This window comes from Syngnathus leptorhynchus, chromosome 12, assembly GCF_054491065.1.
Source record: "Syngnathus leptorhynchus isolate UIUO chromosome 12, UIUO_Slep, whole genome shotgun sequence".
NCBI lineage: Eukaryota > Metazoa > Chordata > Actinopteri > Syngnathiformes > Syngnathidae > Syngnathus > Syngnathus leptorhynchus.
In genome coordinates, this window is record NC_141206.1 from 9,343,752 (window position 1) to 9,371,440 (window position 27,689).

Consider the following 27,689-nt stretch of genomic DNA (forward strand, 5'->3'; position numbering starts at 1 on the left):
CAATCCCCGGGGGGGTCTCGCCGCATCTTCCCGCTGTCTTGCACTGCCTTTCAAGCTGTTAGTGTCGCGCTGTGCCATTTCTGCGCCTGATGCGATTCCACCCACCCTTTTCTCATTGTTGGGGATCTATTTCAGTTTTAACACCCCTTCTTTATTGCCCTTGCACAGCTAGAACTGCTCAGCAGGTCTTGTTTTGGAAGAGCTGTCAAATGCACTTCATCCCCAGGTACATTTAAAGTTGTGGCAGCCGACGAGTTGGTGCGACATGGAATCCAATGAGGATTTTCCATTTCCTCCAGCAGTTGTGTCCCATGAGGCCTTGTGTGGTTCTAACTGAAAAAGACCAATTGGGGACAACTACAGTGGCCCCAATTCAAAATAAGCTGATTTAGATTCTGTGGGAAATGCGAAAGTATTATAAACTGAACTTGGGGAAAAGGAAAAAATGCCGTCACTATAATAGAAATGCTGTGCTTCTTCTCCTTTCTGAATGTCTTTTTCCCTCTGTGTGTTTATTTTTCTTCCTCAATTTCATTTTGGTTCTATGCAAGGACTTTATCTGAGAACAAACAGGAAGCTCTGTATTATTTGTAATATTTGAATATTCGGAATAAAAAAAAACGAAGTCATAATTAGATGATAAGATGGAGCATATCCTAATCGATTATTCAATAAAATAAAACAATAAAACAAAGCATGTACACAAAGTCTAGAACATGGTAATGGCAACGTTAAAAAAATAAGACTTTGAAGCCCAAGCCCAAGACGAAAACATCTCGACGCGTAGACACGAGTGTTTGGGCAACGAGAACATTTCAGAACACGACAGCCGTGGAATAATAGAACAGAAGCGGAATGAAAGGCAACCTTTAGTGAGCCGCTCCAGTGCACACACTCCAACATCCAAGCACGGCGTGGGAGGGAGATAAAGAGACGGGGGGAGATGGACAGATGCTGAATCAGAAACAAACTAAATAAGTCATGAAATGGACTGCTCGCAGAGAGAGGCGATGGGAAAATGCGCACGACGGCGGCGGCAGACTTCACACGCTCCAAACATAACAACAAATGGTCGTCTCAGTACCCGTTCCTTTAATGAAAGTTAATGAATTCCTCTGCCGGTTAGCTTGTGTCCGCAGTAGGCATATCTCGTTTGTCATTAAAGTCATGAAATTATATATTTTTTTTCCAGACAAAGAAACAAGAAGGCCAACAAATGTCTATTGGATGTTTTCTTTCAACTCTTTTATTTCAAGTTGGAAATGTGAGGAAAAACTTTATCAGGACAATCAATCGTTAAATTGGCATCCAGCTGACACAAAATGTGCTGGTTTTGACATGAAGGTTAAAACTACAAGAAGGCTGCTTTGAAAAGAAAAAAAAAAAGCACAGTAGGAAAAACATAGCCCAAAACTAAACTTTTTATTGTTTTTAAATCCATGTAATCGACGCCAACGCAAGACGACTAAGATTCAACTCAAGATAAATATGAAATTCAAAATTGTGACACTTTGCTAATGAAAATCCCGCGGGACATATCAGCGCGAAGGAATCCGATCAAATAATTTAATCTGGCTCCTTCTTTATTGGTCCGCCCACAGAACCGAATGAAATAAGTGTCGGGTCCAATTATGTAAGGACATTCCTCTTCCAGCACAAAAGGAGACACACCTGAGCTATGCAGAATAATATCGATTTATTGTTGGCATTTGTGCTACATTTCATTGTGTCAGACTTACGAGCGAATGCTGTGGATACCGAGAGAGATTTGATTAAATATTAAGGTGAGGGATCCAATAAATATTTAAATTAACATAAACTCTGTTTTGCTTAGCTATGTACACAAGCAGCTCTGTTTTGCTCAAGGCAAACTTCCATAATTAAGTTTGGTATACCTGTACATTATGAATAATTTAAAGAAATGTGCAGATGTAAACAATGATAGTTATTGTCTTTCAGCATATCTTAAGCATCATATGAACAATGAGAATAAATGAGCAAATTCGTAAATAAACTAAAGAAAAATTGAACATATTAATAAAATAATAAATTCAATGAATAAAAAAAATAAAGTAACATTGAATATATTTAATTATGTTTCGTACGCTGACTTTTACGTCATTAATATTATTAGCAAAGTTTTATAAATCCCAGGCGTGTGCGCAATGCCTCACTCGGGCAGCTCAAGTGTGTTGCTGTGGCAGGACAGACAGGAAGGTAAGGAGAAGGAAACTAGGTCAGATGGGAGCGTACAGAAAGCGTTGTTCTTCTCCCGTAGCACAATCATGTCAAACGGTAGACTCCATTTATATCCCAGCATGTATTTTTCTCTCGGTACAGCCTGTTCTCATGAGACTTAAGCAGAATTTGACGACAAACTACCAAGGCCAGAAACAAACAGTTAGCTAGCTGGCAAGAAGCTAGATCGGCTATCAAATTTGGTTGCTTGGAATTATCCAATTGCATCTTTTTTTGCTTTCTGCAGCTCAACTTACATCCCAAATGTGTGCCGTTTCCTTAAAAAGGTTGAAGTGACTTCAAGCGAAAGAGGAAGGCCTTACTATCCTGTGTGAAAAGGAAGTGAATATGCTTCACTTCTCTTTTTTCCAGGATCTGCTTCATCTTAATGAGGGCTGATAATATTTCTATAATTCATAATCTGATTGTTCTCTCTCATTTGATGTTATCCTTGCATCTTCATACCTCCGCGTTTAAAGCGCCGCCGCATTCCTTTTGAACACGGCAGCGGCAGCTCACTGCTTTCTGCCGTCCCGGCAGTTGGAAGCTTATTTGACTCAGCATCTGTTTGACAGGCACAGTGTGACACTGGAGCCCGTGTTAAAACATGCGGCCCAGTTCAGGCGCCGGCTCGGAAGGTCCATAAATGACTGCAAGCTCAGGCTAAACTTTCCCTCAAAGCTCCCCCTCATAAAATCTCATTAAAGTTTGATTATCTCAAATTGCGTTCTCAAAGAGCCTTAAGCGGGCTTCTCTAAAATAACAGGCTAGTAATCATTTCATTCCATTAATGAAGAAAATACCCGTCCGTGTTCTTGCAGGCAGCATCCGTTTTGAGAGCTTTAATTGATGATAGAATTTTTTTCTTTTTTAACTATTGTCATGTATAGCGCTATGTCGCACCAGCTCGTTCCATTCAGCCCGAATGTGCGCTTTAGTTTGTCTTTGGAGCTCTCCATGGTGCTGGAAAAAAAGCATTACTGTGCTTCTCTCACTTTCTCGCTGTGTCGCTCTCCGTGGTGCTGAAACGACCGGCTCCGTTTAAATTGCATTGCGCTATGCTATTTATGCGCGCTAATGTTTGAAATGGTTGTTTTGAAGAAAACGCACTCGGCTAAGAAAAGTTGTATTCTTTTTGTTTGCATCATTTATAATAGTGCGTTTCTTACATAACCCCAATGTCAGATACTTTGTGCTTTAAGGTCATCTTTCTTCAGCTGGAACAAAATGGAATGATGTATGAACAGCCCTGACGATATATTTGACTACAAAACCTTTCGGCATCCGCTTGAAATCTCAAAGGTTGAGTAAATTCATTTTTCAGCATCACAAAGGCCAAAGGCATTGAAATTAACCAATGTATGCCTCAACTAAAGATTCAAATTACGGAATGGCCCTGACAGGTTGCCAAAAACTACAAAAAGCCATCTAATTGGTCTCCGCACAAAAAGTGCACCTCACTTTCCCACGTTTATGATACTTCCCAATCCACGCCCTTTTCCGACTCGACGACCCTTCCCAGTCATGCTAATGAGCAGTTCTCAGCTCCACCCAGTTAACCTCCAGATGTCTTCTTCAAACCCGGGTGACTTTTCAGTTTTACATTCCACCCGTGTGCGACTCAAGTGCCACTTATACCTTGATGAATAAATTCAGCAATCACTCAGTGCAGACACGGTCGGAATTGCCCTGCCCGCCACTCCGAGCTCAGGGTGTAATTGACTCGCACTGAGTCAGCATTGCTGAAAAGCATCCGAGTATGGATTTGCTCCCTGACTAGATGTGAGCACTGCCACTTTTTCATAATGAACATCGGTGTTGCCCCTCAGACGTTGTCGGCTATCATGCCTCTTAGCTCGCTGCGAAGACAACAGACTAATGTGCTAACAGATCATTGTTTGTTTACCACACCATGTGCGGACTGTAATCTGTCATTGTAGCAGTGACTAAATCCACACCTACACTGGTCGTTTTAAAAACATAGATCACGCTTTAAAAAGCCATTTGTGTCTACGGGAAAATGCATTTTCAGCGCTATCTTAGTCAACCGGAAGCCTGAGAAAAAAAAAAACCAGCCCCCTTGGTAGCGCATTATGACAGCACATCCATTTGTGGATGTACAAAGACAGATTACATGCTGCATATCAAAGGGAAAAGGCGGAATTAGACGGCATGTGAACCCCCTTTTTTAAGTGCTGTAATATTTGATAATCATAAAAAACAAAAAAGTATTTGGAGTGTGGTCACATGTCACAGTCCAAGTGTAAACAGCATTATTTATAAGTCAAGCAAAGAGGCAGATGGGACCCTAAAAAGAAAAGACACATTCACCCTAAGAAACAATCGGAATGAATAAACAAAGGGTTGGGGAAAAAAAGGGGGGGGGGGGCAGCAGCACTGCTGGAATACTTGAACAAGACAATCTGGGACACATAAATGAGGACGGTGAATGAAAAGATCAGGCAAGGTAAGATAATGGGACACAGGTGAAGCCCCTTGGGGAGGGGCAGGTCACTGCCATGGTAGAGGGACTGAAGGACATTTTGGAAAATAACACACAGGCTGTGATGATAGAATGTGGAACAAGATGGTTTGCCATGAAACACAATTCCCCGCCGAAGTGTGTGTGCGTGTGTGTGTGTGGTTGGGGTGACGGTGGTGATGTCATACACTGCTACAAAATTCGACGTTGCCTGGAATCAACATTAATCATTATCATCAATTTGGCATTGGACATGCTCCTGGGATAATATATTTTGAATCCATAAAAACAATTCTAATGGAATATTTCTTTGGACCTGTCATGGGGGTTCTTTGTTTACCTTTTCATGTCAGAGCAAACTTAATTTTGATGTGATTTAAAAAAAATCTCACCAGTGCATTAGACGCTCTTTAATCAATGGAAATTTAGTTTCTTCTTAATGAAGAAAAATGTTGTTTACATTGAATCAATTGCATTTAAACAACAAAAATACACATCAATCACCTTGAAACGGGAATATCTAGTAGATATGGCCGTGCCAAATAAACATCACCCTTGACTATTCTAAAAATCCTCTGAATCAATCAAATGATCATTTATGATAAATCAATGTACTGTGACAGTCATATATTATTTAACCAGTCCGTCAACAACACTTACATAATCACAATTACCCAATGGATTATCAGCAAGTCGAGACAGAAGTAATTTAAATTCAGATATCATAATTAATTAGTCTCGGGGATGTGCCACAGAAAAGCAAAATGAAATGATTAAAGTCGAGTGATTTTCTCCTCTAATTGCTTTAAATTGCAGAGGACAATATGCATACTTCATTATCATAACGACACAAACAATTTTAATCTTTGAACAGGGTTATGAAGCACACTGAGTTACTAATTTCTTTTTTTTTTTTTTTTAAACTTGATCCATCAGTCTGTTTTCTTTATATCACATATCTTCACCTATTGCTGTGGTAGCATCCATTTCTCACGTGGCTCTTTCTGCTAGCCGACCTAGCCACCTCTGACGTAGCTGATCAAAGTGTTTCCTGGGGTGTCATTTGTCATATTTGACAACTCGAATCCAAAGTGCCAGAGTGAGAGAAACAATTGGGAAGCGGCAGTCCAACAGGAAAGGGGTGAGAGTCTCTCCCATCCCGAACCGCTGAGTGTCAGACACTAATGCCTCTAGATCGACGACGGACTCGAGGGTATTAACTCAAACATGAGCGACTAATGCCACGGGATAAAGCGTTCAGCCTCACTTACAGGGGGCGCCGGCACTCCCATAGGATCATCCAGGCTGGGCGCCATGCAGTAAATTAACACAGACTCGTTCGTGTGTTCCCGTGCCAAGGGATAAAGACGAGCTTCAAATACTATCCTGAGCCTTGATTTTTTTTGTTTTTTGATGAATGGCCGTTACAAATTGGGTAGGAATACGTTGCATTCGTTATACAGGTGAGCAAAGAAGCCAATCAATGCAATGGTAATTAAGAATAATCAAATGAATCAAATACTACAGGGTGTAACAAAAACGGGTTGAATCTGAATTTTTTTTTTTTTTTGCCGATGCATCGGATTGAACTCTATAAGTCTTCTTGAATCTACATACAGCATTGATGACTCATCTCATTATTCAGTGCATTTATTTATCTTCTATATTCCATTTGAAAAGAAATTTAAAACATTGCACCAAATTGTTCGCCGCCTCTCTACTGATGATTGAACACCAGTTCCCTTTTCATTTGCATATAAACCACTGGTGGCTCTTCTCAAGGTTTGTAATTAAATCTTTAAGACATATATTCCACGGCGACATCAATGGTACCTTCAGACATTGCTGATAGTCTCTGGTTTTTCTTTTTCCACATGGACTTCCACTAACACACCATCAATTTTCACAGGACTGCTGACAGCAACGTTATGTGTGCCTATAAAAACCCAAGGCTCTGTACACGGCTGAAAAACTAAGAAACCTCTCTCGGGAAAAAATAAAAAAGTAATGAATGTCACATCATGTTGTGGCGCAACATGAAACCAATGTCAAAAAGTTGTTTTTCCTCAAAGATTTAAATTCCATCTTATAAATCTCCAAAGTGAGGGCAGTACCAATTAAGCTAGGTGTAAACTGCTTTGACGGAAAGATGAGCTTTGATGTTTTGGTCCCGCATGGCCTTCGACTGTAGAATATTCCTGGACCGTTTTCATCCTCATTTCAGCAACGAGGTGGAAAAAAATAATACTATTGAGTCTTTGATGTGCTACTCCCACAGCCCAAAAAAGTATTGCTAAATGCAGCAGAACCAGAACAACATCAATCACTTTATTGCATTAGGGCTGCTTTATGTGATCTGAAATTGACGCGGGAAAATGGCAAATGGAGTGTAAACCAAAAGGAACGACTTGGATACTTACATAATAAATAGCGTCGTACGCAACAGACCGAAAGTGTCGATTCTAAGGTACATGCCCCGATTGGTGTACATGTATATCAATTTAATTGAAACAAGTCAACGCTCCTCATTTTTTCGCTGATCACAAAGCAGGTACATGACCCAAGGCAGACAGGCTGGATGTAATAAATAAATAACAATGAATCCCTTACGGCCACAGGGTGGGCAAATTCACACCATCAATACACAGTCAGACGCAACGGGGGGTTCACTACCTTCCTAAAGGATAACGGCTTCCTGCAGGTGCTCGGGATTCTCAAAAAAGGCACGGTTGAATTTCAATGCTGACTTCTCAAGCTTCCAAAAGTGCTTCAGACAGCGGCCTTTGTACGACCAAACCCAAAGGTCGGCCTTTGTCGGTACGCGCAGAGAAAAAATGGGAAAATGTTGTTTGTTACTCAAAATAGATCACAAAGCACCAAAGCCAACTTTCAAATTGACTGGGTTGGATTTATTCCACTTTGTATGCTGGCAAAACAAACATGCAAAACAAATTGGATGTCATTACATATATTTTTTAAAACTCTAACTTGCATATAATTTGATTTTTGAGAAAATTTATGGATTTTAAAGGCGCCTTATAATCCAAAACATACGGTGATTCAATTACGGCGTTATTTATAATGAGGTCAAGTCTGTAACTTTATCTAGTGTATTGAAACAATTTTTCTAATCTGGTTAATACCCCCAAATATTTCAAAACACTGTCATGGTGCATGCCAGTGGCATGCTTAGGCGACTAACAAAGCGACTTTCCACATTGCAGTCGGAGTGTGTAGCCAAGCATGCCGCAAGCATCTCGACGCGGCCCCCTTCGGAAACCCTTCAGTGATGTGATGGTGATTGACATTGTGAAAGTGACACTTTAAGGCTACTTGAGAAACACATTGTACCACTCTGACATTATTGTCATTCCACTTCACATCTCTTTGGATGAGATGTGAAACAGCCCTGGTCTTATTTATTCAGTGCAACAAAAAAAAAACTAAAAAACATTGAGAATATGTGGCACTGTGATTTATTTTTTATTATTTGTAAAGAGGAAGCAAACCATGCCCATGTGGGGAATATAATACTTTTAAGTTTCAATGTGGCATCAACAAAACATGTTCTTTAGCTCTTGTCCATCATCATCCCCAGGTGGCCTGATGATTCGTTTTCTCAAAGTGACACTTTAATGCCGCTTGACAAGTCTTTCCATTTCCTGCCTCATTATTATTCCCGCCCTCTCCGCCTCACCTCTGTGGCGGCATCTAAAATGGCCGGACTGAGCTAACCTGCTTCAACTTCAAGTTTCATGATACCTGCGAGATAGAAAAAATGCACTTACTCAATCCCGATGGAAATAATCGAAATTTTTGTCATGTAAGGCATTTCTAGACTGTATTTCAAGTGCATTAGCATACCGGTAGATTTTTTATTTTTATTTTTCCCTAGTTGGCTGTGAGAGGGCGGGCCATAACTGTTTGACATAATTGGGTGTGCGCACGGGAGATACCCAGCGGAACCTTACAAAAATGATACAAGGCCAAGCTCTACCTTGTCATGCAAAGCGTAACAACCGTGAGTCATGACACACATTGAGATTTTCCTTCTGAGGGCCGCTGCCTGTCTTCTCTTCCCGGCGCAGCCATTTGGGTTACAGCATAAATCACCTCTAAGTCGCCTTAAGTCCAAATCCTCACGAGCTTTGAATGGCGGCTAGCAGTAGGACTGTAGGATTGCGGAAAATTGAATTTTAGTTCCTGAGGATTTGCTTATTGTTGGGAGGGGGTAATCATTCACGGATTTACTTTGGACTCAGTTGCTTTCTTATTTGCGGTGGAAATTGAGGGATTTTTATGTATACCGCACGGATGCCATTAGAGAGCTATAATGGGCCACTGAGGGCAAGTTTTGCAAACTGGGTGCAAATTAGAATGGCGCAATATTTCAATTCACGTAGTTTACGTCCTTGCTAGGAATATGAATAATCATGCAGGCTACTCGATGATCTGTTGATAATAATACCGTTTTATCACGTCGTCAAACAGCCGCCGCAGGCAGGGCGCCGCCGTGGGCCAAACAAACGGCTATCGACGTAATAATTCAGAACGGGCGACGTTGCGCTGGCAGGTGTCCGTCTGTCGGCTGCTGGCTGCTTAAGTGACTGGCTCAGGGCATCCATCAATAATTCATTGAGCGCGCCAACATAAAGGTAAACAATGGCCGTAATTAAGCAAGCTGTGTGGTTGGTGAGATTAATGAAAGTTCACTCACATCTGTAGCTGTCTGGAGACGAGGGGTCTTTCGCAATGCTAAAGTTGAGACCCCACAAGTATACGTGCCTTGACATCCGCTATCGGCTTATTAGGAATTTCCTCGACTGCCACTCCGTTCTTAATCTCTGTGTTTACCTCAACATTAAAATCAAATTCCGCCACTGCATTGCGTTTCCATAATAATGTTCAAGCTATTGAGTCGCGCAGGAATAATGTAATGTCACATTATTATGATACACATCCCATGTAGAAGTATTGAAAACAAGAAAGCCTCGTGCTGGTTCAGTAATAAAAATAGGAAACGCCACATTAGTATTCATATTTCTTCTATTCTACACACAGAGGCTTTTACAACTTTACACTTATTGAGAAAATGTGCAAAAAATGACCTTTTGGTATTTATATTGTGTTACTACATCTGCGATGTTATTAAGGGTGAGAGGAAATGAATCACACTCTTGTATTAAAGGAATCTTGCGCATCACATTTTTCAAGTAGGGACATGCTGGTATTGTGCTTGGAACATTCTTTGTCGACCCATCTCTGTGCGGAGTTCTGGTTCTGGCATTATTCCAGAGACCTTCCACGCTTGTGTCTTTTATCAAAGACTTTTTATAAACTGAAATTATGAGTGAACAAGCATCCACTTTGGATTCAGTTCACTGCGGCAAAAACATCTTTTGGGAAATTAATGAATAGCAATATTGAGAAAAAGCAAACAAAGGCGAGCACTGGTGTGAGACAGTTGTAATGAAACAATCATCAGGAAAGTTTCGAAAACTGATGCAATGGTGATTTGACTTTGAGGACAATTTATTTGTGTGTTTTTGCCATAATTTTTTTTTCCCCTAACAGATAGGGATGGTAATTTTTTTTTCATCAGTCAGTGAAACACATGATTGATTTGGTTGAGTTAGGTAATAACTTGGCACTTTAGGAGTTGTATTTATTTCCCCCACACCTAGTTTGTTTATCAGTGTTTTCTGAAGAATTGGGGCATCTGAAAAAACAAATTATTATTTTTTTAACAAAAGCCCTTAGCCCCCCCAATGAAAAAAAAAAATCCTAGCGCCGCCACTGTCTTCAGTGACAGGGGAGCGTAGGCTCAGTCTAGTTTATTCCCACCAAGGTAGACAATCTTAAAATTGAGCAAATACAAATTTGCAAAATCCACATGAGTGTTTATGTCCCAATGTGTCCCCGCAAAGGTCATCAACCATCAAACTGTCAGCTCTGATACACAACCCAAAGTGACACCTGTGAAACATCACACTGGAGGGAAGCCTCCAATCTGCCATTCATCCTAAAAGGTCTCGTGCTCCGGCTCCCGGCCACGGGGACGTGCGGGATAACTGAAAATGGAAATAGACTTGTGAGCAAAGCCAGCGCGTGTACAGTACATCCCGTGACTCCCTCATGTCAGAGCTGCCCTGGCTCCATTTTCCCTGCGCTGATCATTCATCATGCCGTCACGAGCGAGGGGGAGTGAAAAGGGGGAGCGCAGCTCGTGTATCTCCGCCGCACAGCTGCCTCCTGGAACGGGCACGAGGGCCACTGCATAATCAGCTGGTTCTTTTATAGCCAAAAATATCTCATCTGCATGAAGTTCATTGCATATGATTTATCTTATCTCCACTGAAATGATTTAGTGTGAATCACATGGATAGCACCAGAGATCATATCAGAATCTTCAACACAATAAGTCGAGTGCACGACGCTTGGAGCAAAACGTTTTGGTTCGCCCGATGCGACGCTACTTGAGCAAATTGAAATTATTGTCGAGTCCACCCACTCGTTATTTGTTCACACGATCTTGTTTTTGTCATAATCTAATATTTGGGTCACTCGTAGCGCCGGCGTTAAATGCGGTTGTGTTATTGCGCAACCTCTTTACCGCTACAATTAACATAGAGCTGTAAATAATGCATAATCCGTTATCTTAATAGTGTGGGTGTATACATTTTAGATTTTAAATTGAGTCACCGCGCCGCATTTAATGAAACCCACGGGGGGATAGTTTACATCCACAAAATAAAATTCCAAACACGATTATATATGCAAGCCAGCTAAATAGAGATTTCGGGAAGCCAAACTTTACATTTGTGGACTTTGTGGACAGAGGCCATTATTGTTGTTATTTCTAGCTCCACTGACTGGGAAGATACACTACTGACATCGCTTTAGAATTCTCAGCCTTTCTGCTGCTTTTACTGTCTGTCAACTGAAACTTTTCCACCACTTTTAGACCAGCCGATTGCTTCAAGCAAGCCTCGCTTCGATTCATCTCTGCTATCTGTCCGTTCCTAACGCCTGTTTGTGTGTTTGTTGCTATTTTTAAGACCAGTCGCTGTCTTGAGCTTTTTCCCGCTAACGTGCTATGTCAACTGTTATTCCCACACACACAGCAGGTTGTTATTCTTGTTGATAGCTCACCAACAGGCATATTACTTGGCCTGGTTGTTATTGTCACCTATGTGCGGCCCGGAGACTTCCCGTGTTCCCAGTCCTTCAGAGTGTTTTGTGTCACGTAACAAGACGGCGGGCCTATTTTTTTTAGTCCAAACAGGGTCAGCGGGGACCCTGAAGCTAAAAGGATGAGGGGTGACATTAGCTTGAGGCAGCACGTCTGGTTCTTGTCCCACAGAGACAAATAGGTGGTACTTGCCCTCCCCACCCTTCTCTTGATGTCTCCAGACATCCCCAGATGTTGCAGGACTGAAGAAGAAGCTGGCGGGCTCGAAAGACACAAAGTCGTTGCGTGATTAATCACCAAACATGCTGTGTCGGGCAACCCGGTTCTCACCGGCCCCCTGTCGATTAAGTGGCTTTGGAAAAACATGCCGGAGAAAAATACAAACTTATGACTGATTTGTTGACGGCATTTTAGAAAGTTGGGAATATTACGGATGTGACATATTTTTATCCGAATGTATGAAAGGGTTTGCTCACAGATACATTTTGCGAAATGGGCAAGCTTTCAAAAGATTTACTTGCAGTAGAAGCAGAGAAATGCATTTTCCAAATGGTTGTTCTGACTTGTGATACCCTGCACTCATCTTTTCTGCATTCATTGTCATTTCAATATGCATTCTGCTGTCATTTTAATTAGATTGAGTTCATAATAATAGAGATAATAGATAATAGCGGTCACTGGAGAGCAGAGCAAGATCAACTATTCTAACGGTCGCCATCACTACTAGGTATTTGACCGCAAGAGGTCCGTGGCCCGCGATTACGATCCATTTGCAGTAAAAGTTCTTCCCATTACGCATAATGAATCTTTCAAGATCGCCCTTTGCCTCTGATTTTCTTCATTCATGCACGGAATTTCGAGTTACAGGAACCGTGCAAGCAAGACATACGATATAACCATTTTTGTGAATATTTACTACTACTTCCACATATATAGTTTTTAAAATCAGTTTTATACAGTATAGTTACTTCATACTAATCCAGTACTGGTCCAAAGACTATAAAGGATAGGCCTTATCCATGACCCAAATAAAGACAACAACCCAAATTGGATTTGATCATGATTTTTATGACGCAAAAAGAATTTCATCTGCCTGACTATTAATTTGTTGCATTCTGTGATGCAATTTCAATCGGAGCATTTACGAAGATCCCCAAAGTGCGAGTGCACTCGGCTGATTTTAACTGCTCGGCTACCCTTTTGAACAATGACAGCTCAGCTCTGTGGCCTAGTAGTAGAGTTTACGCCCCAAGACTGGAAGGTTGTGGGTTCAAAATTGGATCAAAGTTGGATCAAAATCACACGGGGATGGGTTAAATGCAAAGGACAAATTTCACCACACCAAGATGTGTGTGTGACGATGATCATTGGGAATCATTGCTAATGAGCGTCTTCTTTTCGTTTAATGAACTTTACTTGAACTTTCAACAATATTGCCATTTGCTCGACCGAGCTTAAAAGGGATAAGTAACAAGCAAAAGATGTACATCATGGCTTTTTTTTTTTTATTCGGGAGATTACATATTTAATTGTCCAATGTGCTTTTTTTCCCTCTTCTGTCAGACAGATTTGCAAAACTAAAAAGTTTTCTCCTTCAAAGTTGTCCCCCGGGGAGTCTCGAACATTTTCCCAGCCTTCTCTGTCATGCTTTCATGCAATCATGGAAGGATTCTTCCGGGATTGTCTACGGCTCCCTCGTGTTGGATCTTCAAAATGGATCCCCTCGTTGACCCACTTGAGCGTGTCGTGGTGAAGCCAACCGGCATCTTTTATATTTGAAGTGTTCTGATCATAGAATGATTTACATAATTGAAGTCAGTCATTCTAAAATAATCATTAGTTACAATTGGCGTATCATCGCATTATTTTGTATTCTATTAGAGCAGGCTAATAAATTGAAATTTGACAGCATCTGGTTATTCTGTGGGTTACAACCGTAGAAGTTGGCTAATCGTTCCATAATTTCTGCAACCATTTGGCATGTTGGCCCAATTAATTTTACTCGTGTCTTCACAGGCTCATTTCACAGTGCTGGTTTTAAAAGGCAGAAACTTAGTGAACCAATTTAGACAAGAAATAAAAAGAATAAATACGTGCTTTACTTTTACAACAAGCGTGAATTTAAATCTTTGGACTAGTTACGTTTAAGAGACATTGAGAAGATCGGAACTTAGGCTATTTGTTGGAAAATGTGAACGTTCTCTGCGTGGAGGACAACCAATTTGCTATTCTCGTATTATCTTTTGCATGGCTCGGCATCAAAGCGGAGACTCAAATAAAAGAATGACACTCACGTCTAAAGTAAAAGCGGTTCCTGTAAGACTCCATTTAAGTCCGGCAGATAAAAATGGTAAACAAAATGTAGGCCGTGGAATGAAAAGAAAGTGCTGGGCAGGACAAAATGTATTCTGTCCTGTCAGGTCACTTCAGATGCGTACTTGAAAGAGAAGAGGTCAACGTGACCCAGTTCGTGCGTAGGATGAGCGACTGGAGGCCAAAGTGGGTGGAAAAAGTGTCGAGTGGAATAACGAGAGAAGCAGGCAAGAACGGGAAGGAAGTTCCTGTGTCTGCATTTGAACTATAGCAAGACGTACAGCTTCTATAGGCTTAAATATTTATTTATATTACATATAATTTATATTATATAATTTTTTTGATATTTTTATATACATTTTTTGTATTATATATATTTTCTTATTTTTATTTTTTTATATATTATTCATATATACATATATTTATTATAAATATTTATTCATATATTAGTCTGATTTACTAGATTTTAACTGACTCAAAAAATGAGGCTCAGTCATTTCACAAAGCAACAGTTTGTAATACCAGTCAAATCTGTCAGAAAAAAAAAGGGGCTCGGTGCTTCACCTTTAAGCATGTCAATTATGCAAAACAGCCAGAATGGGCTTCAGAAGGGAAAGATAGTTTTCATGACCAGACTTGAATTCAATTCAGAACAACAAAAAAATGTGTGGGCTGACCTGACCTCCCACTTTGACAGATATGCAGCATGAAAATTGAACAAATCTTGACATGACAATGTTGATTGCTTTGTGCCCCAAACCTAACAAATTTGGAAGACTGATTGACAGGCGACAATGATCAGAGAATCGCCAATCAGACCTTTCAGGACATAAATTCCCTGAAGCAGAGTTACAGTGTTGAAAAAGAGACATCTAAGGCAGTTTGAACCACTGCCCGAATCGTGAGTCTGAATTTATTTAAAAAAGGTCCCTGCATGGATGTCTTCCTTGCGAATAGTTCCAGAAAATTCGAGGTGTGCTATGCTATGCGGAACATATTTTATTGATTGACTACTCATCACACTTTATTCCCCCCGTCATATTTGAAAAGTCCGCAGCTACTGGGCTGAAAAGTTTCACTTCCAAAAGTAGTAATCAGATGCAAGACCAAAGGCTCTCCCTAAAAAAAGTTGACCACAGTGACTGGCAGATTCTGTCGGCCATTTTCTAATTTTGTGTAATACATGCAAGGGAACTTTTGAGAGTTTGCAAGAGTGAACAGCAATGGCTGCTGGTTAAGCAAATCATATTCTGATGAATACGTTGGAATCAGTTCTACTTAGCCGCACTAATTGACAAAGCGTGTTTCTGCTGTTTCACAGCTCACAAGCTCCGGTCTCCCCAATCGACCCCCCTCCTCATCAGGAATTAAGCAAGTGCTTAACATTTAAGACAAATAGTGGCGCTTGGTTTACTTGATGCAATTTCATCAGCACTCATCCAGATGGCATTATTTATGCGCTTGCTTATTTCCTCATTATTTGCATTATTTCACTTGCAGTATCTAACACAACACGGTACGCCTTTCAACGCGCGACACGTAAAAGTGCCAGACATTTTCACAGTCATTCTATTATTTATTTAATGAGAAACTCTTCTTGTATGAAAGCTATTAAAAGTTTGCGAGAGGAACTTTGCAGAGGAAATCTGATTAAAGGATCTGCGCTTATCAAGTATGAGGACTGACACCCAAATATGAATTTGGAGGTCTGGATAAAAAATGAACTGAGTGGTAAAATACACACATAAAACCCATCAACTTAATTCAATGTTACTTAGACACTCGGAAATTATTGTGCCTTATTCGTATTCCAGATGTCCCTCTCTTATGAAGACCTTCATCTCTTCTAATTCAATTATGGAATTCAAAGACTTGGGAAAGTTTTATGGCGGAGGTATGGAACTTTTGAAAAACAGACCTGTCTTAAATTTCAGTTTACTAGTTAGGTCACAAATCTCAGAAATCTTCTTTCATGTTCTCTTTGATTGATTGTTATTAGCTGCTACCCCCAAAAAATTAAAAAGCTACATGTACAAGTTAACTCGCTGTTAGTTGAGAGCAGCGGGAGACCTGCAGTCCTTATTCTGCATAAACAAAGCACGGGGTAATTAATCACTCAAAACTGGAATTTCACAATGATGGTCTGTCAGTAGTGAAATTTGTTTTGCTTGATTGGCTGTAAGAAACATTTTCACAGAAACACAGTCCTGGAAGCATATCACCATGGGGAAGCGTGATAAAAGCAAATTGCAAGTCCGAAATCAAATCTTAAAAACAAAAAAAAAAAAACATTCAGTAAATTAAATCACACAAAATACTGCAGGCAAAAAGCATGTTGAGATTAACTTGATTAAATTACCGGTACTTCCCAATGATGTGATTGAGAATGGCTCATAAAAATGATCTGAGTAAATAGCTGTCTTATCACTTTTTAATTTTATTTATAAAGTGTGTGACCTGTACATAAATTAATTAAAGGTTACAAGTTCTATAATACAAATTTTTACCATTTAAATTTTTAAATAGTGTGTCTTTGTGATCTGTGTGTGAAAAGAGACCCCTCAGGGCTCTGTCTCGGATCCTTTCAAGTTTTGCCCTTTCGAATGTATCCTGCAGAAAAATAAAACCAAACTTTTGAAGTGAGACACTCAAAAATGATGCTATTTGCCTTGAGCTTGTTCAAGAGATTAGCTTAGGAAGTGTGCCGCTCCGTGTGCAATATTCTTTGAGAGGCGCTAACTTGAGAGGAATACATGTTGAGCAAAGGACAGCGGGGGACAGATTTCATTTGTTGAAAGAGAACAAAGAGCGCTATCTGGCCAGGGGAAATCGATGGGAAAAGAGGTTATTAGCCGCAAGAAGTCACTTGAAACATCGATCATCATCTACATCCACTGCAGGAATGTGGACACTCGAGGGTCAAAGCATCCTATCAATCAAAACCACACAATGGAAGGAGAGATGAGATATTTAAGAAGATTCACTTAAATTGTTCCTATATGGTTGGAAGATGTATTTTAATTAAAAAAAAAAAATCCAGTGATAAATCAAGAAGCAAGCAGATATTTTGTGTAAAGATGATAAATGCATTTCCCTCCTTCGGCTTCTTAGACGGCTTATCCTTGTCAGGGTGTCAAAGGAACTGAAGCTTTTCTTAATGTGAACGTAAATCCTCGACTCATCATTGGCCAATTGCGGGGTCGTCACGATTTGCGCACTTTGACACACGGGGCCGCCTGATGAAGGCCGAGATCCTCGGCGATTTGAATAGTCGCGAAACCATCCCGGCTGACTTGCCTGCGACTGACATGACTTAAATACTGTTGCTATAAATACATATCGTCGTCTTAGAAACCAAAAAATGTTGCAGTAATTTTTTAAGGCGCAGATGTATTGAGGTCAGAGTGGTTGTGGAAGATAAATCTATTTGTCTCTTTAATATACAGCAGGCACAAACAATGTCTCGGGTGTATTAGAATGGATTGTGATTAATGTTATTCTAATTTTAAGTCATAAAAAATGGATGGCGGATGAATTGGAAGAATACAGATAGAAAATACAGCAAAATAATTCATGCTACTTGCTAGTTCGTGTCGATCTGAGTCTCAAGCTCAGAACTGAAAATAGCTCCTGAGACGATATTAGAGTATTACACCAAAAGACCCAAATAGCTTTCCAATTGTTTCATGGACTTCAATCATTTTTCTAATCCTATATGTCCCTCACGTGTTTGTCTCTGAAAACTAAAATCAATATGTCCCAGCAGAGCATAAAAAGTTGCAACCTCTAATTAACTCTCAACCTCAGGTATGTTATTTTTTTTTCCATCTTTCTCACATTCCCCCTCTGCATTTGATGCTGCTGCTGCAAAAAATCTATAACTCATCCTCTAAATGGAAACCGGCGTGTACAATGCAGTTTAGTGTAGGAGTTTAGCACCGTCCTGCGGCTCTTGGGCTCATCCACTCAATCACAAGTAGGCTAGCGAGCAAAAAAAGAAGGCGGAGAGATAAGGAGGAACATGATGGGATGAAAACGTTACAGGCGCATTTCATTTATCCGTTACGTATATGAAAGGCTGCCTTCTGTAAATGAAAGGAGCATGGGAGATAGTGATAAGCGGGGGAAACAAGGGGGATCATTAAAGAGGGGGGAAAAATTGTGCAAGGATTCATTAGCATGAGGCAATCTTGATGAATGACTCTAAGGAGTTAGCAAAAAGAACAACCCCGCTTTACAAGTGATGCTGGAAGATACTGAAGCAAAACTTGTAATCTGGAGACAAAAGTTTGAGGGGCTTTGTCACGGATGACTTCGTGAAGTCCTTGTCCGACGCACGGTCAATCCATCAGAGGGAGAAGTGTGTCATGGGAATGGGGCGGTACCGGTCACCTTGATCATTGGGTGGAGGTTGGTTTCACGGCACGCTGGACCTTAACGCTCCTCCCTGGTTATTGTTCAATAATTCAAAACAGTCGTCTCTATCCACCTTTACAAAGAAGCGAAATGATTGGTTGGAGAAGGGATATGACTTGTAGTAAGAGAATTCTCAAATTCTGGTTGGATCCCCCATCCTGAGTATTGTCCCTGTCTGTGACTTCACCGCTGCTAAATATTGTGACCCACATTACTGCAGTGTAATCCATTCTTAGATTATGATGTGGAAAGCCAGCCAAACGCGGCACTTTAATCAAAGCAAGTGATCCATTTCCCACTCCATCTATCAGATACACGGGGGAAAGTCTGGTTTGGTTAATGTGCCTGTTAAAAACATACCAAGAAATTGGACTCGCCCGGTAATTTGCTGCTGTTGCCGTAGCAATCGCAGCATTAAATGTATTATTTCAGTTTGCGGGTTTTAGTCTCTTCTGTATTCTGTTTTTTTTAAATGGATTCAATAGTGACAAAAGACTTTTGCCTTATCTGCTGTGTCTTCAATAACCAGCAGTAATCCATTAGCCCGATAGGCTGGTTCTCAGAAAGATGCCATCCTGTGACGGATTATTTGGCGCTAACCAAATAGGCATTGGTGGATGAGACCGGGCGAGGACAACAATAATGAAAAGAGGCTTGCTATTGATTTTGGTCTTATCAGAGAGGCGGGGTATTTTTTTTTTCTTCATCTCTTGAATGCTTGCCGTTCATAGCACATTCATTCAGCAGGCGTTTCATAACGATGGCACTTTGAGATGACGTCTTCCCTGTCCGATTATTATAGTAGAAAAAAATCAATAAATATAATAAATATTAAATAATAAAATTGATAAGTCAAAATAATAAATTAAATACGATATAAATAATAAAAACAAAAAATACAATAATAAAATAAAATTCCAAAAAATAATCAAAACTAAAAATACAATAATGAAATAAAATTCCAATCCAATGAAAAATGCACTGTTAATTAAATAATTACACCTGTAACTGCCCCCCAACTCCAAAACATCCCCGGTGCTTCCACCAGTGCTATGATGTAAACGTCTTCAAACAGTTTTTCCTCACTCCGATTGAAGGCTAAGATGTGCTACACGTCCTCAGCATGCTTTAAGTTGAACTTCTAAGTCGAGCCTGCAGGTAAGTGGGGTTCCTGCCAGGATCAAAAGCTCTCCTCGGGTGCAGATGGATGTGTAATCCAATTTTTTTTTTTCCTCACCCGCCAACCCTTACAGATCATGTAGTGACCAGTGAGAGGTGAACCAAATGCCGCTGCAATTAATCTCGTCAGTTTCAATAACCAAAGCAGCAAAATGCATCGTGTAATAGATGAATCATCTTTGAACTCAATTTAAGATTTGATTCATGCGGTTTCAATTTGTTTTCTTTGAGAAAAAAACCCAGATTGTGTTTTCCACTCCACCAATTATGCAAATAAATTGCTAATTAAGTACCACGCCAGTTTTAGTCCAGTTAATTTCATAAACGACCAGCTTGGCTTCACACACTAAGCTACAAGAAAAACTATCTTGTCCATTTCCTTTGCTTTTGGCAAACATCCTCCCTTTATCGACACACTGCACAAACAAGTTGTCACTCAGGCCAGCAGTCACCACTAATTAGATCGCTCGCCGCCTTCGTTTAACATGCACGATGCTTTGTGGTTTACATTTAAATTCTCACCAGATTTCAATAAGCCGCCAAACCTCGACTCTAAAGTAAACAAAATTAATACTGCTCATAGTTGAAAAGGATTGTATCACTTATGATGGCCATGTAACTACTATATATATATATATATATATATATATATATATATATATATATATATATATATATATATATATATATATATATATATATGCTAAATTGGGCCATTAAAAAAATGCTGCCATATTTAACCCACATGAGAGCTCTTAAAGAAAAGTGTCTGTCAGGATGCTATGCAAAAGTGATGCTTGATGGCTTCCATTTTTTCTTTTTTCATTCTTCAGGCATCTCCACTAAGTTGGAAGGCCTTTCAACTACCAATTTTTTTATTTATATTTGGCTGCGAGAGGAAGACAGGTCAAGGTGTTCCATTAAATGGTAGCAATTTAGAAAAGTGGTTTTCAGTCGGGGCTTTCTGGTGGCAAGCACAGGCGGCAGTTGAAAAGCAGTTGAGAGCGAGATACCTGCTCCAACGGGGTCACCTTCAGCTTGGAACCGAATGAATAGCTGTGTACTGTTTTGTAACTTCAACCACAAGTTCCGAAATTTAACTAAGCGTTAAAATCGAGGCCGATGTTTTCTTTTTTCCCAGCAAATCAAAATGCAACTAAAAGCTGTCTGTAGTTTTTGAGCCTACTTTTCAAGATTCCCTTATTGATTCCTGTTCTCGTCCGCTGTCACTCGGTAAAATGACAAGAGTTATTTTGATGCATCAAAATGTCACCTCCTATTTTGTCGCGCCTTAAGTGTCACAGTAAAAGTGTAAGCGAGCGAAGCAATAAAGCGCAAAATAAGAGCAATCAGCAACTTCTAAACAAGCGTCTGTCTTGGGAGGGTCAAATCTCTCTCGATAAAATGGAAGCAATTTTTAGACTGAACCTTCACCTTCATACGCACCAAAACCTTTATTGCGCCAATGCGGCTCCCTGGACAACCACCCCCAAGTAAAACATAATTAGAGCACTTGGCTGTTGTCCAGGCTGACCTTTGAGAGCTTGAGAGGACAGAGCAGGAAGAGTATGTTTTCCTTCATCACAACGGAAATGAAAAAAAAAGAAAGGCAGGAAATGTCACCGTTTCTTTTTCCCATGAAGATTGTTTACTTTTGCCATCTTAAAAGGCCAGATATCATCGTCATCCATCACCTTACGTTATATCCTTTTTTTTTTTCCCCCAGGAAGGCAGTTTCTGGATTTGGTGCGGTTGGAACGCAATCCTTTATTTAAATTGATTGAGGCCTGTCAATGGAGACTCAATTAATCACTACGGTTGGGCTTCAATAGAAGAGCGAAGATAAATCTAATTGTATAAGTGGGATTATAGAAGTCTAGGTAATATTAAAATCAATACAAGAATGGGGAAAAAAACACCACCACAGCAAAATAGCCTGATTTCCTGGCTCTATGGCTTTCCATTGCTTCCAAGAAAATCCATTTAAGGACCTCCCGACACATAATAATTCAAAACTCCGGGGATTATTTCCTGCATGCTGCTCTGGCTGATATATACAGTACGGAGGCCTCACATAGGTCAACATTTTTTTCTTTTTTTTTTCCTCCCCCAGCTTTAACCACCATCTTGGGAGCAAGTGTAAGCTGTGCAAAATTTACTCAGTCATTTTAGTACCGCTCATTGAGGCCGGTGCCATTTGCTGATAGCAGCTGCCGGTTTGCCGATGAGAGTCGGAGTAAAAAAAAAAAAATATTGCAGAAAACACTGCGGCAGTAATAGGCAAATATATTAAATGGGAATACATGGAGGCTCTGGCGACAAATGTGAGCCGACTGAGGTAAATGAATTCAAAATAAACACAGATTGGTTGGTTGAGTAATACCTGCATGACGCCACAGGCGGTGCATGGAAACTGGTCAGTTTAATGATTAACTTTGCGGCGGCGCTCGCAGTTCATCACGACTCGCAGTTAATACGGAGGTGGGGGCGTGTGATAAATAGCGTAACCGCCAGGTTTGCTTGCATATACGGGCTGCTAAGAACATGGAGGGATAAATTAGAGTACGGTGAGTTGTGCAGAGGAGTTTGTCAAGCTGAGAGGAGGGAAGGCATTGCAGCAGCAGTGAATCCTCCCACTCAGAGGAGACACCTACAATCTCTCTGATTTAATAGGGGCTGACAGAGAGAAGTTAGACGGAGGCTGGGAAAAATAAAAAAATATATAAACCCAAAAGGGGACTGTATATTCATACAATAGAGTGAAGGGGGGTGGCAAGTTGGCAGAAACATAAAGGAGAACAGAGTGAAAGATGGCTGACATTCGCCAGGGATGGAGCAGCAACCTGCACTGACCCACCCCAAGCTCGAATCAAACCCATTGACTGTTATGAAAAGGAAAAAAAAAAATATTGTGATGCTTTGCTTCAATTTTTTCACACAAATCTTGGTACGCTCTTCAAATTCACCTATGCCCGCTCATCTCGCACAGCTTGGTTTCCAACTCTCAAACGGCATTAGGAGGATTAAAATGTAAAAATACAGCAGCATCTAAATGGTGGCTTTTAATAGAAGGTTAATATCAGAACTGTCATAGTATGTCAAATGCCACCACCAACGCTACAAATACATTTTACCGTTTCTCCTCGTGGAAAATGAAGCTTCAAATTTGCTTCATGAACCACTTGTATTTTTTTCTGAAGTTATTTGTAATCATTTGTAGTGCTAATGTTTCAGGTTCTATATTTACAGGTCAAAATATTAAAATAAATTAATTGTTTATAAATGTTTTTAGTTCCCATTTTCATCATCTTTCACATGTTTGCGTGCACTGAAAAAGCTATTTTGGCCTCTGTTACTTACATCGTCCCTTCTTGTTGCCATCCCTCAATGCGTGTAGTCACTGGAGCATGAAGTCAAGGTCCGCCTCCGTCCTCATCCTCTGGTGTCCTGCAGGCACAGCGGCAGTCAACAGACAGCGAAAAGAAGGAAAACGAGCGAGACATTGAACTTATGACAACAAAAAGCAGCAGCACACAGGGCATCTCGCAATCGCCGAACTTCACGGTGAAAACGTTTATGGTTTTGTTTTTAGCGTGCGATACAGGATAAGGGATTCCGATGTTTGTCTTTTTTCTTTCCCTGAGGAGAGAGCAGAGGACTAACAGAATTACTCATGAATTCCAGCTTGATCTGTTTGGTGTGATGAGCCAGAAGAAAAAACTTTGATCTGGATTTCAAAGGGCATAATGCACAGTAGTTGCATTTAACATTACATCTTCCCAATAAACAGGGAAACCAAAAAGTTTCATATCTCGATCCCATAATCTTTTATAAAAATCAATGTGACTTTTAATGGTTGTCTGTATTTGTGATCGAGAGTTGATTGGGGCAATTCCCATGCCCCAACAGTGGCCAATTTTGTTCCCGTTTTCCACTTTCCTCTTGGGTTGCCCCCGCTTGCCCTCATTTCCAGCTGGCTTGGGTTATTGGCCTGCCGGTTATTTGCTTTCGCCCAACCAGGTGGCAGCTGGTCACACAACATACGGAGCCACCATTCGCCATGCAGCTAACAGGACAGGTTGCGTTTTCCTCCCGTATCATTTCTGCCGCAGATATTTCCCCAGACTCCACATCCAACTTCTCCTCCGTCAGCTCTATGGAGGCTCAGTCTATCGTGCCAAAAGAAACAAGTTTCTGCAGCGTTTTTGGTTTCCTAATTTCATGCCTCTGTGCTGCATTCCAGGAACTCGGATGAGCTGGGAAGTTTACCTGGCGCCGGACACGAATAAGTACAAAAGATTCTCTTGTTGTCCCTTTTTGTCTGAATCCTATTCAAACATCCCATGGAAATTGTTTCGTAATCATTCCGTAGAGTTGGCAACTACCAAATACATCAAATAGTTTGCAAACATACTCATTGGCCAGAACAAGAGCGCAAACATCCAAGAGCTCAGAGCTGCTCTGCAATTAGGCAATTCACTTTTATACGACGTGTGTCCCAACGGAAAAGACAAACATTTGTCCATGTGGTGTGGTGTGTTGTGATCTCTGATTTTACCTCGAGTGGTTTTTGGCCAACACGCTTTGACGTGAAGATTTATCCAGTGAGAAAGGAAAATACTGCACTCTCAATCCTCCCTGGCTCATTTCACATTTAAACAATCTCGACCGGGTTTCTCTAATCCCATCATCGGGGATTAGTGGGTTGCACGGGAGACCATTACAGTATGTAATCTCAATTTTATTGCTGTGAAGTCACTGTTATATTACATTTATATAATAATTTCAAAAGCCTTCATATTTATTGCACATTGAAAAAAATATGACAGCAAAAGAAATGAAGATAAATAAAATATTTGTCCCAAATGGGAAGTTTTACAATAGCAAAAGTGGATACAGGAAATTAGCCACTTTTATGGCATCTGCTCTCACGGACTGAAAATATTTTTTTCCTCCTCTGCATGTGCAAGTGAACACATTTTTATCAATATTATAAAAATGAGAAAAATGCATCTTTTCTCTTATATTCATTGGAAGATGGCCAAACATTGCTCAATGAGCAAACATTCACAAGGCTAGTTTGAACTCAATTTATCCTGAGAGCGTTTTCGCAAGTTACATTTTTTTAAATAGCCTCATATATTCCTTTTATGACTAACCCCTAACCTCACAGTCCACCAAGGGCATGGATGTCCCTTTATTAATTTTTTTTTCTCCATACAAGGCCACATTGGCTTACATTTGTTGACGAAGTGGTTTTGAAAGGCGGTGTTTAAAAAACCGATGTGTGATGCATGCTGTCAATAATTAAAAACTGTTATTTATTTTTTATTTAAGGCTAGAAAATGTCACAGTGACAAGATATTAACAATGAAAAAAATATACATATTTCAAAATGGGAACGCAATGTGACTTCCGTCTTGCTTTTAAACACGAGTGAACGACATTGCACAACTGCTTTGCAATAAATTCAAGGTTAAACGCCCCCATTTGTGCCTTGCAGGGTACACCAAAACACTTAGCGGCAAAAGCTGCTGGCCTTCCGGAGAGAAAGAGAGAGAGATGAGCATTTTACCAACTCCTGACTAATCCCGTTCTTGAATTATGATACGCCATAGAAGCAAGCATGATACACTCGGTGTAATTCCAGAGGTGACAATATGTCTTGTCATGTTAACGACACAAAGGGCAGTTTCCTCTCTGGCGAAGCACGTAACCTCGGGAATCGTCCCTTAGCTGCGGAGTCATCTCGTGTTAAGTCACCCCAACTTTGGCTTTAGGACTAATGTATTGGATAAACGACGCTGCCTGGAGGTAGCGTGAGGTCACGACAATGTCTGGAGAGGCCCCGTGGTCATGTCAACACAATGACTTCAGGCCTTTCTGCTACGCTCTGGAAACAGCTGGCTTTCAGGTGCTTCAATTCTTCTTCCTTGTCTCCATCTTCTCATTAAGCAGCCTCCGGGGACAAGCTTCTGGGCAGCTTCTATCTTGGCCCACAATGATAATGTTGATCCTTCAGGCTTACAGCCAAACTCAGAGAACTTTCTATAATTAGAAAGACCACCATAGGCAATATCTGCAATCATATTCCCAACATAGAAATGGGGGAAATAAGGCTGAGCAAAGATAGGAGGGGGGATATTCAAGCTTAGTGGTTAGCATCAATCTGTTTTAGGGCAAAATCATTTCAGAATAATGAGAACGGATAGATTCCGGCTTTAAGGGGTGTACGACTATATTGCCGTTGACTTCCACCCCATTATATAGTTCATTTGCTGTGTGTCAGCTCGTCAAATCTCAATGACAATTTGCCTGTATGTTGTGGTGCCTTTAAATTTGAGCAATAAAAATAAAATTAATAAAAAGTTCTTCTTCACACCATCTCAACTAAATGACCATTGTACTTCTACTTCTGGTGTGTCCATTTTTGAGATGGATATAATGCGCAGTCAACTCAGCTCATCAATACAGCAGTAATACAAGTCGTGTTTTGCAGAGGATAAAGAATATATGATTGTGAGTACTTCCGATGTCAGTATTTTTGGCCACCCGCAATAATCAGGGGAAAGAAATAGACTAAAAAAACAAATAGGTCGTGAACTGACATAATGCGCATACGCCTTCTAAGGCACAACGGCAACCCGTTAAATAGAATTTACAATATAGAAAGTCAAGGCTTTGGCAGGAAGGAACCGCATTTCACCGAGTGCTGCGCAACTTTGACAGGTGAACGTGACTGTCAGGGACAAGCAAAGATTGATGGAATCTTTTTCCCCTTGGCTCAGCAGTCTTTGATCTTTGCAGCGTAAGAGAGGAAGTGGGAAAGAAGGCAGAGTGATAGATAGGAATTCATGTTATTTATTTCCCAGAGTTAGTCTATCACACACCCGCTGAAAGACGCTAAGCGACTGACCCAACAGACCTCCCTCCTTCGCTGGCTTCTTGTTTGTCACTGATGTTAGCTTTGGGGATTTATATATTTATTTAATAATACTCCATAGACTCAAATATAAAAATCTTTCAAGGCGGCATATGTGGACTCATTGTTTACATCTTTGCTCAGGCTATATTGTCATTGTTTTCCTTCTAAAGTTTCAGTATAGTGTTTATGAAGGGATCTGGGTCAGATTTGCGATGATCGTCTTATTGCGAGCCCACAAAATAAAAGTTAGTGAAGTAAAGTGTGCTAGGTGCAATTTGTCACACAGTCTTTGACGCACTTTGGTGAAGCCAACCTTCCACCTGCACTACACATCATATATTAACAATTATCAATTTCTGCCAGAACATTTCCACAGCATGTTACATGAGAGATTTGTGTTTTCAAATCCTTGCCAGGTTAATTCTAAGTAAGCCCACCAGTTGTGATGAGCTGATCTTTTTTTTTTTTCATTGACATGCTCCAATCCCAACACGCATTATTCATCTCATGTGTGCACCCATATCATGTAAGCACCAAGAATTCCCCATAAGGGAGTATTTTGTTGAAATGCAAATGTGCCTCCTCTAATCCATGTTGTTTTGAAATTTTTCCTCAACTCAACCCAGCACCTCGCTTAACCATCTTTCATCGCACTAAACAAAAGCCTTGCACATGATTCACGGTTGCAAGATTCTTGAAGCACTGCTGGGAAGCAAATTAGATGCCAGGAAAATGGAGTCACCAATAATCAATTTGCCATGCACATTCACACAGTAAGATGCCTTCAAATAAATCAGAATAAAATGTCAAGGCATGCTAAGTCCTTGGGGTAAACAAAAAGTTGATGAAATACAAAAGTTACTTGGAAGGAGGAGGGTCCTGCTTTGATATACACCAACAGTACATACGAGATGAAATAAATGCGACTACAGTGAAAATGAACT

The 27,689-nt window shown here is 40.4% G+C and overlaps 1 protein-coding gene across 2 annotated transcripts in view; it reads right to left on the reverse strand.

Annotated features, from left to right (window-relative positions):
• The window catches only part of ppp1r3c2a (protein phosphatase 1 regulatory subunit 3C2, duplicate a), a 46,709-nt gene that overhangs the window by 16,052 nt on the left and 2,968 nt on the right, over window positions 1–27,689 (reverse strand). For both annotated transcript variants that reach the window (XM_085926358.1, XM_085926356.1), the window contains exon 2: window positions 23,181–23,267. The gene's annotated coding sequence lies outside the window, so the exon portion shown is untranslated. The remainder of the gene's footprint in view (window positions 1–23,180; window positions 23,268–27,689) is intronic.